The sequence below is a fragment of the Aulostomus chinensis genome, chromosome 21 (genome assembly GCF_037954235.1).
Source record: "Aulostomus chinensis isolate RoL2024-O1b breed Wild chromosome 21, RoL_Achi_v1.0, whole genome shotgun sequence".
Taxonomy (NCBI): Eukaryota; Metazoa; Chordata; class Actinopteri; order Syngnathiformes; family Aulostomidae; genus Aulostomus; species Aulostomus chinensis.
In genome coordinates this window covers 5,184,319-5,199,703 of record NC_141340.1, presented here as the reverse complement: position 1 = coordinate 5,199,703, position 15,385 = coordinate 5,184,319, and the positions used below count along the sequence as shown (strand labels likewise).

General features: G+C 43.7%; 1 long non-coding RNA gene across 2 annotated transcripts; it reads left to right on the top strand.

The window, feature by feature from the left end:
- Nucleotides 1-814: 814 nt before the first annotated feature.
- On the top strand, nucleotides 815-6,843 carry LOC147241431 (uncharacterized). Of its 2 annotated transcripts, none has more exons than XR_015110868.1 (3): nucleotides 815-963; nucleotides 4,331-4,457; nucleotides 5,510-6,843. It is a non-coding gene; the product is annotated as an uncharacterized LOC147241431 (long non-coding RNA). The 2 variants fall into 2 exon arrangements; XR_015110869.1 differs by lacking the exon at nucleotides 815-963 and adding an exon at nucleotides 1,031-1,137.
- The last annotated feature ends 8,542 nt before the right edge of the window (nucleotides 6,844-15,385 follow it).

Genomic DNA, 15,385 nt, shown 5'->3' with positions numbered 1-15,385 from the left:
CTAAATATGAGTACATTATAAAAATAGACGAGTTGGATTTGTGTCTCATTTGTTGTTGGATTTTCATTCCTAAAGTTTTTCCCTTCATGTTTTTCTTTTCATCTTTGTACTTTTGAGATGTCTAGTGAGCACTGGATGAATCTGCTCTATATTTTGGTACAAACAGCTCACTTGTGACTCTTGGCTCGCGCACAAGGGATCACTGTTCCGTCCCCCGACCGTGACCCGTGAACCGGGTCAAGACATCTGCAAGGACTTGTGGGAGGAAACAGCACTGAGACAAAGCAAGCATCTCCCTAAATTTTTTTTGTGAGAAATTTCCTCATGATTTATGATTCGTTATAAAAAAAACAAATAGTGACTGAAAATAATGGATACCAAGTGTTTGTGAGCAGGGTGATTGACTTTTACTGCATGTGAGAATTAATCATAGACAATCCAGAAACAGTAAGTTCAGACATGTCGATGCTAGCTGGTCCTGTGCCGCAGCGACATGCTAGCAAGATGATGTAACAGGAGCTAAAGGAGGATAGGAAAGGAGATGGTAAAAATGAGTAGGGAGAAGAGGGTGTTCAGTGGGGGTGTAGCAACAGGAGGGTAGCGTAAGAGGAAAATAGCAGAGTAGAAAGTAAAATTTAAATACACAGCATGGAACGCTAACTAGAGAACAGCTCCTGTTAGCTTAGCTAGCTAAAAAAAAAATCGCTCGCGTTACAGTCTGAATGAAGCTGAGTTCACACTAAACATGAAGTTTGTTAAATTACATGTGAAACCAACGCGAAGACATAAAGAGTGAGACGAAGGACTCGTGTGTGTGTGTGTGTGTGTGTGTGTGTTTAACAGGTATGACCCAATCGCAGCACAAATGAACCAGGTTTTGGCTCTCAAACAAACAGTCTTTATTCAGCAGGTTTAAGCTGGTACACAACCAACCAGAGGATGGCAGCAGAGGACTGGATTCAGGTGAGTATGGCAGGTAAGGAGTGGGGTGTGTGGGGCTCGTGAGCAGGTAGTAGTCCGACAGCTCTCGACTGGCTCAAGGAGTATGGCAGAGGGGAATGAGAGTGAAGGCAATCTGGCAAAGAGTGAGCGGAGTGAAGCTGCATATATACTGGCTTGAAAAGAGGCAGCGAGCAGGTGAGAGCAGCGGGTGAAGGCTGTAAGCTGTTGAGGGTGTGACTGAGTGGCAGAGCAGGAGAGGGCACAGTAGACCGTGACAGCGTGGACGTCTCTGCAGTGGTTAAACTGTCAGGGATGTGAGCTCCCCTGGGCAGAGACAGCTAAGCTAACCAGCATGACGCTTTGACTAACAGCTCAACGTAAACTCTGCAAACTCAGTTTTAAAGTGTCATAGATAAAATGGCTACATTTCCACCCACCCATCCATCCATTTTCTACACCGCCTATCCATTAAGGGTTGTGTGTGTGTGTGTGTGTGGGGGGGGGGGTGGAGCCTGTCCCAGCTGACATTGGGACATTGGGCGAGAGGCAGGTCTCCAGTCCGTCGCAAGGCCATCAGGAGCAGTTAGGGGTTCAGTATCTTGCTCAAGGACACTTGGACATGGTCACCGGGGGGGGAGTGAGGATTGAACCAGCGAACCTTTGGTGAATGGACAGCCACTCTACCTCCGAGCCACGCCACCCCTAAAATTGCCACATTTTAAATATTTTAACACTCACATCCCTGTCTTGTATACTTAAATGTACACAAGCAGTAGAAGTGTAACAGTCGCCGTTGTAGTCCTTCCCCTCTTAAAAAGAGGCTATGACGGACTTCCTTGCATGAGCGTCACAACTCCGGTGACTGAAGCGACACGAAAAGAAGCTTCGAGTCTCAGTTGACACGTTGTGACATTTTCCAGTTTGGACCCAGTAAACAAACATTATTCATAAAAATAGAAAACAGACTCAAGCCTCACGGTTGTGATTATAGACGAACGTCTCTTTGTTTCTCCGCGTGTGATTTCCTCTTCACTCACAATATATAAAACTTACCACACCTTTCCGCCTCACGGGGAAATGAATATAACTCTTAAACCTCTCTTGACTTTATTTTCTTGCATTTACTACCATTGTTTTCTTCAAGTTGCCTAACAGGAACTCCAAAGAAATTCTAGTTTATCTTCTGGGTAAAGCCAAGGTCCTGACCAGACCCTGTAGGGGACCGTTAAAAGGAGTAGCGGTCCATGCCTTTAGCCAGCGCTGATGGTAAGGGAGCCGCAGCACCCCTTCCCCTCTACCGGTTCATCCAGCTCCCAGAGGGTTGCTGGTAAACACTGCACATCAACCCAGAGGCCAATTAGTCTGCAAGATCAGCCTGGTGAGGGGCTCGCTGGAAAGGGGAGGGGGACTTAATTCAAAGAGCCAACTCTGTGAGAGTTCAGCTATCCTAATCACTGAAAGAGCTCAAGTCCCGGGGGTACCATTCCAGCATTCAGGAAATATAAAGGGAGGTTTATTGTTTGGAGAAAAAAGAAAGTGAAATAATGCACCATGGTGATTTTATATAATGATGTGCTGTTATTATCTGAAAAACAACAAGCAGGAGAGTGGTATCTACAGTGAAGTCCATGACCCCTAAAGGCAGACCTACCACAAACTGAACTTCTATTCCTCAAGACGGGTTTTTTTTTTTGTGTTTTTTTTTTTTAATCTAAAGTTTATCTTTAGTGTCTATTACAACGACGAATGTGGCTCATAAGAATTAATAGCGTTATTAAGTGTGGGAAACAAAGGTTAACGGGAGATCATGTGATATTCAAAACTGTTAATTAGATCCACGCAGTATCCAAGCAACGGTAACGGGGCGCCGGGTGAAATTTGCTGTTTAAAGAGACGCCATCCTGCTCCTGTTGGCAGCATCTGACCTCCGCCTCGGACACTTAGTCGGTACCCATCATGTTTTGCTGCCAGACACTGCGATGCTGCAACTCGATGCGTTGCGTGGGCGATGAGCTTTACAAGATATGACAACACAGCTTTTATTTATTTTTATTTTTCACCCTTCTCTTAGCTGTTTAAGACACTTAAGTCATTATGTGTTTATGTTCACACACTGAAAGAAGTGTGAAGAACCTAAAAAAAAAAAAAAAACTTCATTCAAGAGGACACATTAGCGGGACAATTCTAGAGGCTTCTTTATGTCCCAATTCAGAATAAGACAGCAGATTTACCGTAAATTCTGGACTATAAGCCGCGACTTTTTTTCGACGCTTCATGCCCAGCGGCTTATACTCCGGTGCGTCTTATACGAGGATTTTACCTTCACCCTGGGGTGTGGCGGGCAGCGGCAGCGGGCAGCGGGCAGTAATTCCCTTTTGTTCCTGATGGTAGCTCCAAGTACCGTACTTAGGGAAATTCCTGGCCAAATGTTATGGTAATTTCTCTAAGTACCGTCCAGTCCATGCCGCGGTGCAGTGTAAAAAGAGCATCACACGATATTTTCAGTCATTTGTACTCACCCTCAAGATGGAGAGCAGAAGAAGGAATGCTTATGATGCAGCTTTCAAGTTAAAGGCAATCAATCTGGCGGTTAAAGATGGAAACAGAGCTGCGGCACGTAAGTTTGGCATAAACGAATCGATGGTGAGACGCTGGAGGCGGCAACATGACGAACTGACCCAATGCAAAAAGACGACAAAAGCTTTCAGAGGTCATAATAGCAGGTGGCCCGAACTTGAAAACGCTCTGGAAGACTGGGTCAACACGCAGAGAACGGGCGGCCGAGGTGTTTCCGCCGTGCACCGCGGCTTACTTACCGGTGCGGCTTTTACGTGAACAAAGTTGATTTTTTCCCTAAAATAAGCATCTGCGGCTTACATAACGGTGCGCTCTATCGTCCGGAATTTACGGTAATTTTTTTCTCTCTCTTTTTAATAGCTTGTATGATTGCATGCAATAATGTGGTGCCTATTTAATAAGATCCGTTTAGGGAGAGTTCTATGTTTCAACATGGCAAAGCTCCAACGCACCACTTGTAGCCTATTTGGTGTGGAAGACCTTGGCTGGTCTGCACAGAGCTCCCTGCCTTCAGCAGCACTGGGATGAACCTGTATGGAACTCCAGGATTCATCACCCACCACTTAGAAGAGCGAATTCCGGCGAATCGCCCTCACAACGTTGAGGAAAGAAAGAATGTCGAATGGTATGGAAGGCTTCCAGCACGCAAGAATGTCAGTCCTGGATCATTTTAATAAACCCGCGGTGAAAAAAAAATCGCACCTTTCTCTTCGGTATTTGTTCAAATGTTGAGGCAAGATTGTAGTTAAGGAAAATGAAATGTAGTCATTTTATGGATGGTAATCATTCCACTTTGCTGCATATTTTGTAGGAAAATTACATCCAGAACGACTGAAATCCTGAGTCTAACTGCCCATAATGGAGGGGAGTGCAGACGAGTACTCTTCGCTGTCCACTATAAAGTACCAGCACATGGAGGTCTGACGCTTGGATGCACTGTAAGTTTTTCTTGCACACCCGTATTCCTCACAAGCTGCCAGCACCAGAATACATCACCCAGAACTTGAAGTCAGCAGTGCAATGCAAGGCATTGTGGGAGTTTAGGACATACTGGACATATAATTAAAGAAATAGAGATCTGTCCTGTTGCGCTGCAGTTTCTGAGGGTGCTTTGTTGATGCTACATCATTATTTTGCTATGATTGGCGCTAACGTTAGCTTCTGTAGCTTCTCCCGGTTCGCACTTTAACTCTCTGGTTCTTTGTTTTTTGGCGGGGTTTTTTTTGTTTGTTTTTTTGTCATTTGTTTGTTTCGTCACGTTCTCTTCTTGCGCATGAGGAACCGGAAGGTTACCGCAAACGTTTGATAAAAGAGACAATAGCATAAAACGCCTCATACATGCATACATGATAGTACACACACATACATAATATATACCAAAGTGTCATACTTTTTAATATGTAATAAGATATTTAATAATGCAGGATATTATTATCATATATGTTAAAATGAATTGCTTGGCAAACATTGTTCCTTTACTTAGATAAATTTATGTGGGGACCATTGACTTGCTGATACATACAGACGTGAGAATGAGGACAGGAGGAGCTACACACTCATCCAACTGCATGCGGGTCCTGATCTTCCAGTGTTTATACTTATTTTGGTCAAATAGTATATTTTGTATTTCCTCGCTTACAGTTTTCCTTCCATATTTTTAGCCTGATACTTTGTGTAATCCTGATATTTGTTGTGTTTGTGTCCGGATGCCAATTCAAAAAAGGCAGTTTTGCCCTCATTTGACTCAGGAGTCCAAGGGCAGCGGTGTCCTGTCCAGCCTGTACCGCTGCTCTCGGACCTGGGAAACGCTCTAAACATGATTTGACCGTCCACTGTGTGCCGCGGCTTCACCTCCAGCACTGTCCTGATACTCCGTGTACTTATACTACAGAAGTTTTGAGCAGCTCTTGAAACACACTCAAATGCTGCTGTTTTTTTTCGTGATCCTCCGTGTCATAATAGTTGATTGTGGACTTTCTGCTCGACACAGGCCATAAACCTCCACAGACGCAAGCAGCCTAACAAGACTTTAAGCCGCTCCAAGACACCCGACCGGATGCTTTTCTCTCCCTCTCTCTCTCTCTCTCTCTCTCTCTCTCTCTCTCTCTCTCTCTCTCTCTCTATCTGCTTCAGAAAATGAGAAGAGCTACACACAGGAAGAAAAAATATGTGACTCTCTAACAGTAGCCTGTGTGTCCCGAAGGACACTGAGCTAACACGGTCTGCCAGTCTATCACACAGGAGCACACTGCTTTTTGTGACAAACTGGCAGACTAACATCTTTCATTTCTGTAGTTCTTCTGTAGCTCGCTTTCTTCCCAGACAAACTTCACAATAACCTCGGCGGTGAGCGCTTGACTACATCCCCGTTGCTTTGTGTCGATTTGCCTCTGTTGATTCAAACGCTCCGCATTCATTAAATAAACGTGTCGAGTACACAGCGGAAAGCTGTCACCAAAAAGGTCAAAATACGGATTTAGTTTTTGTGCCACTTGTGTTCGACACCATGCTGCTACAAATATCCCTGCGAACCCTCAGATCATTTGCTTTGCGAAGGTATGTACAAGCTGTATTTTAACAGGTGAGCGGCGCAGCCATCCTTAAATCCTTGAGAGGCTGTATCCATTACAGGATTCATGAAAGGTGGGTGAGAAGCAGAGAGCATGGAAGGGCTGCTTCACTGCACACCACACAACCGCTCTTTACACTCTAACTGGCAATTGTTAAATTCACACTTGTCTCAGTCTTCTTCACAATTTAGAACCCTGTCAGGTTTCTCCTTGTGGACGAAACTTCCCAGCAGTCATTGATGTCTCTGAATGAAACAGAAAAGTAATTCTGCAGTCTGAACGTGGTGTTTTTTTTGTTTGGGGTTTTTTTTTCTTATTACACAGCAGCCTAAAAGATTCATGAGGGAACCTGCATTCAAACAGGCTTAATATCCATCATGTTTCATACTGGTAACAACACGTTCTGGCAGGGGGAAGTGAATCATAGTGCCCCAGTGACTTGGAAGTACCCAGATATGCAAATGTATGTTTTAGTGCAGTAGATTATTCAAATGCATGGATGCTTTGCCTTTGGGGTTCCCCCACCGCTGAGCCGTGGTCACTTCCCCGTGCGTAATAAACCCAACACACACACACACACACACACACACCCTCTGTGTTTCCTCCCTGGAGTCAGTGACTGTTTGCAAAAATACGGGTGACACAAGGTGACACGGTCTAGCCAGTGGCCTCTGAGGGCCACCCACACATAAGCATGGATGAATAGATGCAGGACAACGTTTTCCCCAAAGATGTTGAGCTTACTGGAAATAAAAATGGGCAACTCCAGTTTGCGTGTTATGTATGTTTGTCCTCAAATATTTTTCAGAACACAAACAGAACGGAGACATCATGGAGAAACGGTGGACATAATAGAAATAAAAATGTAGCTCTTACCCTTCGAAGCAAGTTGTTTGTGGTACCCAAGAGGAAGAGGAATCGTCTCGAGGTGACGGTCCTTCCTCCTGACAAAGGACACATTTTTTGCAAAAGAACTGAGTTAAGAAACGTTTGATTGGATGAAACCTTTCAGCAATTGTGATTTTAACCTTTAAATACCAAAAAAACAAACGTCTTGCCACAAACAGGCACGTACCTCTGCATGAAGACGGCGTGGAAGCGCATCCTCCAAATCATGAACGTTCTTCTCAAAACAGGAATTTTTGGATCCATTTATTGGAGGTATTGAATAGAGAAATCAAAAATATGTCTCCGGGTTTGCAGATCCAGAATACCAGCGGTCCGATCACGAAATCGGATCATTTCACACAGACTCAAGGAATTAGATTAAAATCCATGACATATTCATGTGTGAACAGTGGACATTCTGCTCGACACAGGCCATATAAATAGATAATTTACATTTACACCACCAGTCAACAGTTTGGACACACCATCAGTGTTTGCTCTTTATTTTTACTACTTTCTACATGGTAGATATGTACTGAAAACATAAAATATATGACGCGAGATGTATGGAATTATGTAGCAAACAAAAAATTGTTTAATGACTATAAATATGTTTTATATTTTAGATTCCTCAAAGAAGCCTCCCTCTGCTTTGTTGCCAGCGCTGCGAACCCTTGGCCTTCTCTCAGTGAGCTCCATGATGCTATCGCCTGAAATGGTTTTCACCTCTCAGGTTGGCCCTGTCAGGGTCCAATTGTGGAATTTCTTGCCTTCTTAATGGGGTTGGGAGCATCGGTTGTGCTGTGCAGGAGTCAGGCTGGGACAAAGCTGGCAGCGCCGTTTGACAACTGGTGGAATTCACGTTCATGTGAACCAATCAGCTCAGTGAAGAGAAACAACAGGCCGTCATTACTTTAAGAACTGAAGGTCAGTAAATCCGCAAAATTGCAAAAACTTTGAATGTGTCCCCGAGTGCAGGTGCAAAAACCATCAAGCTACGATGAAGCCGGCTCACATGAGGGCCGCCCCAGGAGGGGAAGACCGAGTGTCTCCTCTGCTGCTGAGGATGAGTTCATCCCAGTCACCAGCCTCAGAAGTCACCAGTTAACAGCACCTCCGATTACAGCCCAGATAAATGCCCCAGAGTTCTAGTAGCAGACACGTCTCTACATCAACTGTTCAGAGGAGACGGCGCCAATCAGGCGTTTATGGTCGAATAGCTGCTAAGAAACCACTACTAAGACAAAGCAACGAGCAGAAGAGATTTGTTTGGGCCAAGAAACACAAGGAATGGACATCAGACCAGTGGACATCTGGGCTTTGGTCTGATGAGTCCACATTTGAGATCTTTGGTTCCGCCTGCCGTGTCTTTGTGCAACACAGAAAAGGTGAAGGGACGGTGTCTACATGCGTGGTTCCCGCCGTGAAGCACAGAGGAGGAGGTGTGGGGGTGCTTTGCTGGTGATGCTGTTGGGGATTTATTCAAAACTGAAGGCGACTGAACCAGCATGGCTGCCACAGCACCCTGCAGAGACACGCCATCCCATCCTGTTGGCGCTGAGTTGAACCATCATTGATTTTTCAACCCCAAACACACCTCCAGGCTGTGTGAGGGCTTTTTGACCAAGAAGGAGAGTGACGGAGTGCTGCGCCTGATGACCTGGCCTCCACAGTCACCTGACCTGGACCCAATCCGGAGGGTTTGGGATGAGATGGACCGCAGAGCGAAGGCCAAAGGGCCAGCAAGTGCTCAGCATCTCTGGGAGCTCCTTCAAGACTGTTGGGGAACCGTTTCAGGAGACGACCTCATGAAGCCAATTGAGACAACGGCAAGAGTCAGCAAAGCAGTCATCAAAGCAAAGGGCGGCCATTTTGAAGAATCTAAAATATTCTAAACATGTTGAGAGTGTATATATATGTGTATATATATATATATATTTCCACAAAATTTCATCATAATCCATCTATTGATTATTTATTTGGGATATTTTTCTAACAAGCGTGCTGTCGAAATATAATTTGTTATTTGGTTTAGACTATGTTACGTCATGGGGCGGCATGGCTCAGAGGTAGAGCGGCCGTCTAGTAACCGAAGGGTCACTGGTTCGATCCTCACTTCCCCCGGTGACCGTGTCCAAGTGTCCTTGAGCAAGATACTGAACCCCTAATTGCTCCTGATGGCCCTGCAAACAGACTGGCGACCCGTCCAGGGTGAACCCCGCCTCTCGTCACCTGAAATAGGCTCCAGCCCCCCCCCACCCTTCATGGATAAGCGGTATAGAAAATGGATGGATGTCACATGGGTACATGGCATAATGACATACTTATTCTCAAAAAGAGATAAATAGCAAGGTCAGTGTCACATTTTGCAAAGCTACTTGTCAAATTAGCAGCAAACAGGAAAACCTTCCTGCTACTGGAGTTTGATCCATCTGCCACCAGCCTGAGTCTGCAAGTGCTAATTGCTAACGCCTACATGAGCACCCGGCAGGGGTATTGATTCCACATCCTCACATCTCAAACATCTTGAATGACACTGAGAAACCGTTGGTGATGGGCTGGCGTATTCCTGCTGGGGGGTTAATTTACTGCCTCGCTGTGTACAGATACTTAGACTTTAACACATGAGGACAAGTGACAAGTGGTTGGCCAGAAAGTAGATTACGAGTTTGCTCGCTGGGATTTAAAAAAAAAAAAAGAAGAAAAAAAAGTACAGAATCAGCAGATGTAATTAAATGTGGAGTTTTATAAAGCAAAGATTAAGTGTGTGTTTAACGGATCAATAATGATGGACAGACAAGACAAAGAAGATTAATCAAGTGCCCGGAAAATAAAGTGCTTATAGGCAGGTAATTAATATGTCAGGAAAATCTAGCGGGGACAGGAAAAAATCAGATAAAATAAATGTAAGAACGGCTTCAAGGGCTATTACTTAGGATTATGATCATTGATTTAGTCTAAATCTGTGTGTGAGTATGATGTTAATATCCCCATCGATCCAACGCTTTCAATGCTTTTGATAGACACTGTTCACACACGAAACTTTCAATTTCAGATTTTATTACAACGTCCAGACCGTCTCCTCATTTCCTCGAGGAGGGGCATCGATCGGCTCCAGATTGGAAACATAACTTTAGCACATGCTCGGATGAAAAGCGCCTCAACGTTTTGTCTATTAGCATAATAGTTCATCAAAAACAACTGGGACTGGGAGCCTCCAGTCAATATGGCCACCAGCCAGGACGAGCTAATTTCTTTGGCTTTGCTTCAGATGTTTTGCATAACATGACTTAAAGTGACTGACAAAAAAAAGAAAGAAAGAAAGAAAAAGAATAATAATCACAGAGCAAAGCAGTGAAATGATGTGTAATAATCCCTGCATGCAAATCATCTCAACTGTACCGTGTTCTGCATGTACAGTATTCGAACTGAAGTATTTTATCATGTGCTTGAGAGCAACCACAAGTTCTGGTTACCACACGATGACAAGAAGCCATTAAAGACTTTCTGCCTCTTCCAATTTGATGATGGCCGTTGTTGTCCACTCTGGTTTTCTGTGCTGGACCCACAGGATCTGCCGACTCAATCTTCTGCAACCCGCTTTGTTTCTGGCTCTACTGAAGCAGAAAAGGTGGACTCTTAGTGGATATCTGGGGACTTCTTCTTTTTTTTTTTTCTTGGGATGGTCTTTTTTTTTCTGCGTGTGTGTGTGTGTGTGTTGGTTTTATTGCACTGACTGACACACTCCTAGGTGCTAACTGTAGAAAATTAGGAAATGAAGTGCTAGCATTGGTTTGCTCTCCTAAACTCCAGCACCATCGATTGCAGAGAGTAATATAGGGAATATTCTCCGCACATTTGCTGAATATATACATGATAATCTAGTTGTCACACCCTGTGTTATTCCTCCAGACTGGATGATTGCTTCCTGCTGAACAAGAAAGAAAACTATTTGAACTGAGGGCATTCGGGGAGCGCAGAGCTCCAACAAGGTCTGTGGAATACTTCCTGAGAAATGAATGAAAATGTCTGGAACTGCCCCCAAAATTAATGGGTTCTCCTCCGGCCAGTGTTCCACCCCTCCTCCACATATAGATGTCTATATGTGTAAATGTAGAAATGTATATCTCACAAACAACCTGCGCCAAAGCCTATCATGGTTGGCCGAGGTCATTTTATTCCAGGTCTAAACTACCCTGAACCCACAATCCTTGCAACCTCTCTGATTGCGTTAAACCTTGCCGAGTGAATAACAGCCCTTCCTGTCCTCCCACACCTGTTTACCTGCTCACTGTTATTTCAGGGGAAGAGTGACTCCTCCGTGTGCTCCAGCCGCTCTACTCTCGCTTCCTCCGGGTTCATTTCCCCCTCGATCTGCACACGGATTCTTGCAATAACGCGCCGGAAACCATGAAAAACTACACAGGGTTCAAAAAGTCGTTACTCATTAATGAATAAATTGTCTGTTGTCTAAAGCGCAAGAATTTGCTGATTTTCCTCATCTTTTAATAAAGTGGACATTTGCGTTTTGTGCAATTCGTCGGCCAAAACTATGTGCCTCGTGTTCCAGCTGGTCACATGATCTCTATCCCTCTACTGTTGTCAGTGACTGCTGGATTTACCTTCAACACTGGACATGCGCCACAAAAACAAATTTAAGTGTTTTATGATGCTTTAGAGTTAAGATTCGGTTTCATACTCACACTCACACACAAAAAAAATGTTTAAAAAAAAAAAAGGTTAGAAGAAGAAAAAACATTCTGGTTAATTAATTGGATCCTTTTTTCTAGTTGTAATCTCAACGGCCACTAGGTGGCACTTGAAGGGGATTTTAGAAGGTACTGCAGGACCGTAGCCCCTCAAATCTCTGCTAGCGTCAACAGCAGATGAGGCCAATAGGTGGGCTGATGCAATACAGATGTTGCAGATGTTGCTATGCTACTTTCTGACAGTAGTCGCAGCTTCATAAGGGCATTTTTTTAAGGCTGATGTCCTGCTGGTGCCTCTGCCAAAGAGGCTTGCAGACAGATGCAACCCCCCCAACACTCGAGGAACCAACCCCGCCTAAACCCCAAGGCCCACACTATCTTGTACACCTGTTTTCTTTGCCTGGACAGGAAAAAAACCTGATATTTGTCCCAGCAAGTAAATAGAAGATTTGACTGAATCACACAGAACCTAAAGAAAATACCAGATAACAAGCCACACATTCTTTATCTTCAGGAAGGCAGGCAATCAAAACCTTGAAAAATGACTCACTTAGTTTGGCTTTTGGGTAAAATGTGCTAGCTTGCGTTAGCCGGTCATATTTCTTGTGTGGAGACCCGTCCAAGGACATCTACGCTGAAGAAAAATCTGTTAATGAAGAAGGGCACTGGTCAATGGTGAGTTTTGAATGTAGCAGTTAAGAAGCAATTTGTCGGCAACGGGAGCTTCTCATAACTGATTCTGAGCCGGTGGAAAAAGAGCCCGGACAAAGCTGCCTGCGCTGGTGTTACACCAGCCGTAGACGAGTGCTGCTTTAAATCTTTGTTGAAAATCATCAGGTTTTTGATCCTTTTTTAAAAAAACATTTTTTTTAACGTATCTTTGGTTCAAGGTTTAGTTTCTATTCACTCTTCTTTAAATTTACATGTATTTTTGAGTCCTTTGCTTGGTTTTGAGTGGAGGGTCTCTTGGGTCAGGTGAAGACTGACATTAGCCTTTAATTGCTTTTTTAGTCTAAGTGTGACATTGGAAACTCATTGTGCTACAAATAACGGATCCAAGGGCAAGGTGTGATCACATTTATGACCATTTGGATGTTGGTTTCTGAGCATGGATGGCCGATTAGCAGGTTTCTGCACTTATTTTTTTACTCTTAATGACAACCACAGTGCATTTAACATTGCTAAAGACTGTTTCTGACATAATTCTGAGCCTTTTAATGAGGTTAAAGCTTATTGTGGCATAAGGTCAAGCAATCTACTACCCTCACTGTATCCTCCCCCTCCCAAAAAATATATTTAATATGATACAAAACCATCAATTGTAATAGGCTATCTAAAGTTATCAAAATACATGTCTCAAGTAATTTCCTCACTGCACCACTTTCTCCATGACTTGAGTCAGGCAGGGGGGGACAGCGTATTCCATGACTGAGAACTAATAAGATGCTCAATGTGCTGTAACTCCTATATGTTTCAAGAATACACACAGACATTAAAGAGATCATGACTGTGAATTTTTGTCCCAACCTCATAAAGAGGAGTCTCATTAGGAGGAGAGCATTAGCAGGAGAAATGACCACAGCAAGCAAAAAACGCAGAAAACTTTCTACCCATTTAAAGGTGCATTTAGGGGTTTTAGCTTCAAATATATACATGATTATAAGCAGAGTGCAAAGAAACGTAGGTGTTTTGCGTTACACGGCAAGGCTATCTGCCGAAGTTAGCACGCTAACTAGCTAACCCTCTCTCTCTTGCAATGCCAATTTGTAAATTTAACTAGCAAAGAGAACAGGCACACTGACCTTGTTCAGACAGCATGAAACAGATGTCCAGTGTAGCTGATATAAATTAGAAAAACATTAGAAAATGGCGACTGTATACGGTTTTGCTGCGGCTCTTTTCTTCAGACAATGTCTTGCTAAAAAGCTAGCTAAGCGTAGCAATGAGCTTACTGGCTGTCTGAACTCCGTCTGTGTTAAAAACGTTTGCAGTCAGCGATTAGTTGTTGTTGGTTTTTTTTCTGGATAAGCAATGATCGACCCATAACTGTCCTGACAATGGTTAATTAAAAAAAAAAAAAAAAAAAAAAGAGGCTCTATGCTAGCATGGTGGATAAATGAAAGCAACATTTAGCCAATTCTCTCAAGTCGCCCCTTTGAATAATCATGAAAACATCTTTTAGATTCATCTGTCTTTCTTTCTTTATTTTAAAAGCTGACAGTTGATATTAACAGCGTAACAGTCCCTGGTTTATTAACTAGACAGCATGTAGAACATGAGGGAAATACTAATAGTCTCAAGCAAATATGCTAAGTTGACGTTTATGAACTTCTGCTTGGTTCTCTGACCTCTCTGGCATTTACTGTCTTGCCCTACAAAGCAAACTCCAGCACATGTGCTGCTGCAGGCAAAGGCAAGCAAATATTAAAATGTGCCGTGTTTACAACTACTATGCGCCAAGGTCTCCTGCAACACACGATTCCCAGCTTTTCTCCCACACTAAAGAGCCATTGCTCATTTGATAGCAGGAGTGCAGATCTGAACTATTGTCAAAGAATTTCAATAGAAAAACATACAATAACACATCACCATCACACACAATAGCGGTGGTAGATGTATACTCGGATAATTACACAAAGAAACTGCAGTTATTTTTGCTTGAAAGACCACCAGCACCAGTTCTGTCTCCCCACCCACCGCCGCCACCCGGCAACCTGCCTTTGTTGCTCCCGCTGGTTTTGTTGCTGTTGCAGTTCGCTCCTCGACTGCTGTTAGTTTTCACCCTCAGCTCCACTCTGTCACTTGAGACTGATTTCCAGACCCCCCACCCCCCCCCCGTCCTCGCTGCCAAATACTTCCCTGACAAGTAATTAATTTACAGATCAGCATGAAGTATAAGAGCCCAGAAATGAAAAATGACCTCATTCCTTGGGCGGGGTAATGTTTCTCATCATGAGAGTAGAAGAGGTGTTGATAGAGCATAAAGGGGACTTCAGAGCGTGCTGTCAATCTCCACTAAAGTACGCAACAATGCACATTTATAATAATTAGAATTAGACACACACAAAAATACTGCAAGTTCACCAGGAGCTTCTTGTATAATTGCTGATGTATTACTGACCTCTAGTGGTCAAAGGGAGTGTGATAAATTGTGTAAACAGCAGTAATAACCTCCACCCCAATCCCCCGCAAACCTTGCAACCCCCCCCCCCCCCCCAAAAAAAAGACACCCTTGTTAACTGGAGGTAAATTACATGACATTTGACAGGGCAGAGTGACTTCATTGACTCAGCTCAGTCAGTAGTGACGAGCATAGGCTCTAATGAGGGGTAATCACCCCAGCAGAATTTCATTGCCATCAGATAATTGCACATTAGGCTCCTATGAGAAGGGAGGAGAAATACATTCAGTGTTTGGAAATCCTGTCAAAATAACCATCGCTCTCAGAAAAGGCCACCTTTCAGCGTGTGAGGGAGAGTAGAAATTACAGTCAAAATGACCAAGAAAAAAAAAAAAAAGTACAGAAAAGCTCATTTATACGAGGAGATCAAAATACATACGTGCACGGACGTGAGTGCAAAGAATATAAGGCGCCTGTCCAAAAATGCTTTGAATGAATACGTGCAAAATTCCCACTTTAACATGTTTGAGGGGACGGGGAAATGGCGCCTATCCTTGAAGGTCAGTGAAAAACATGAA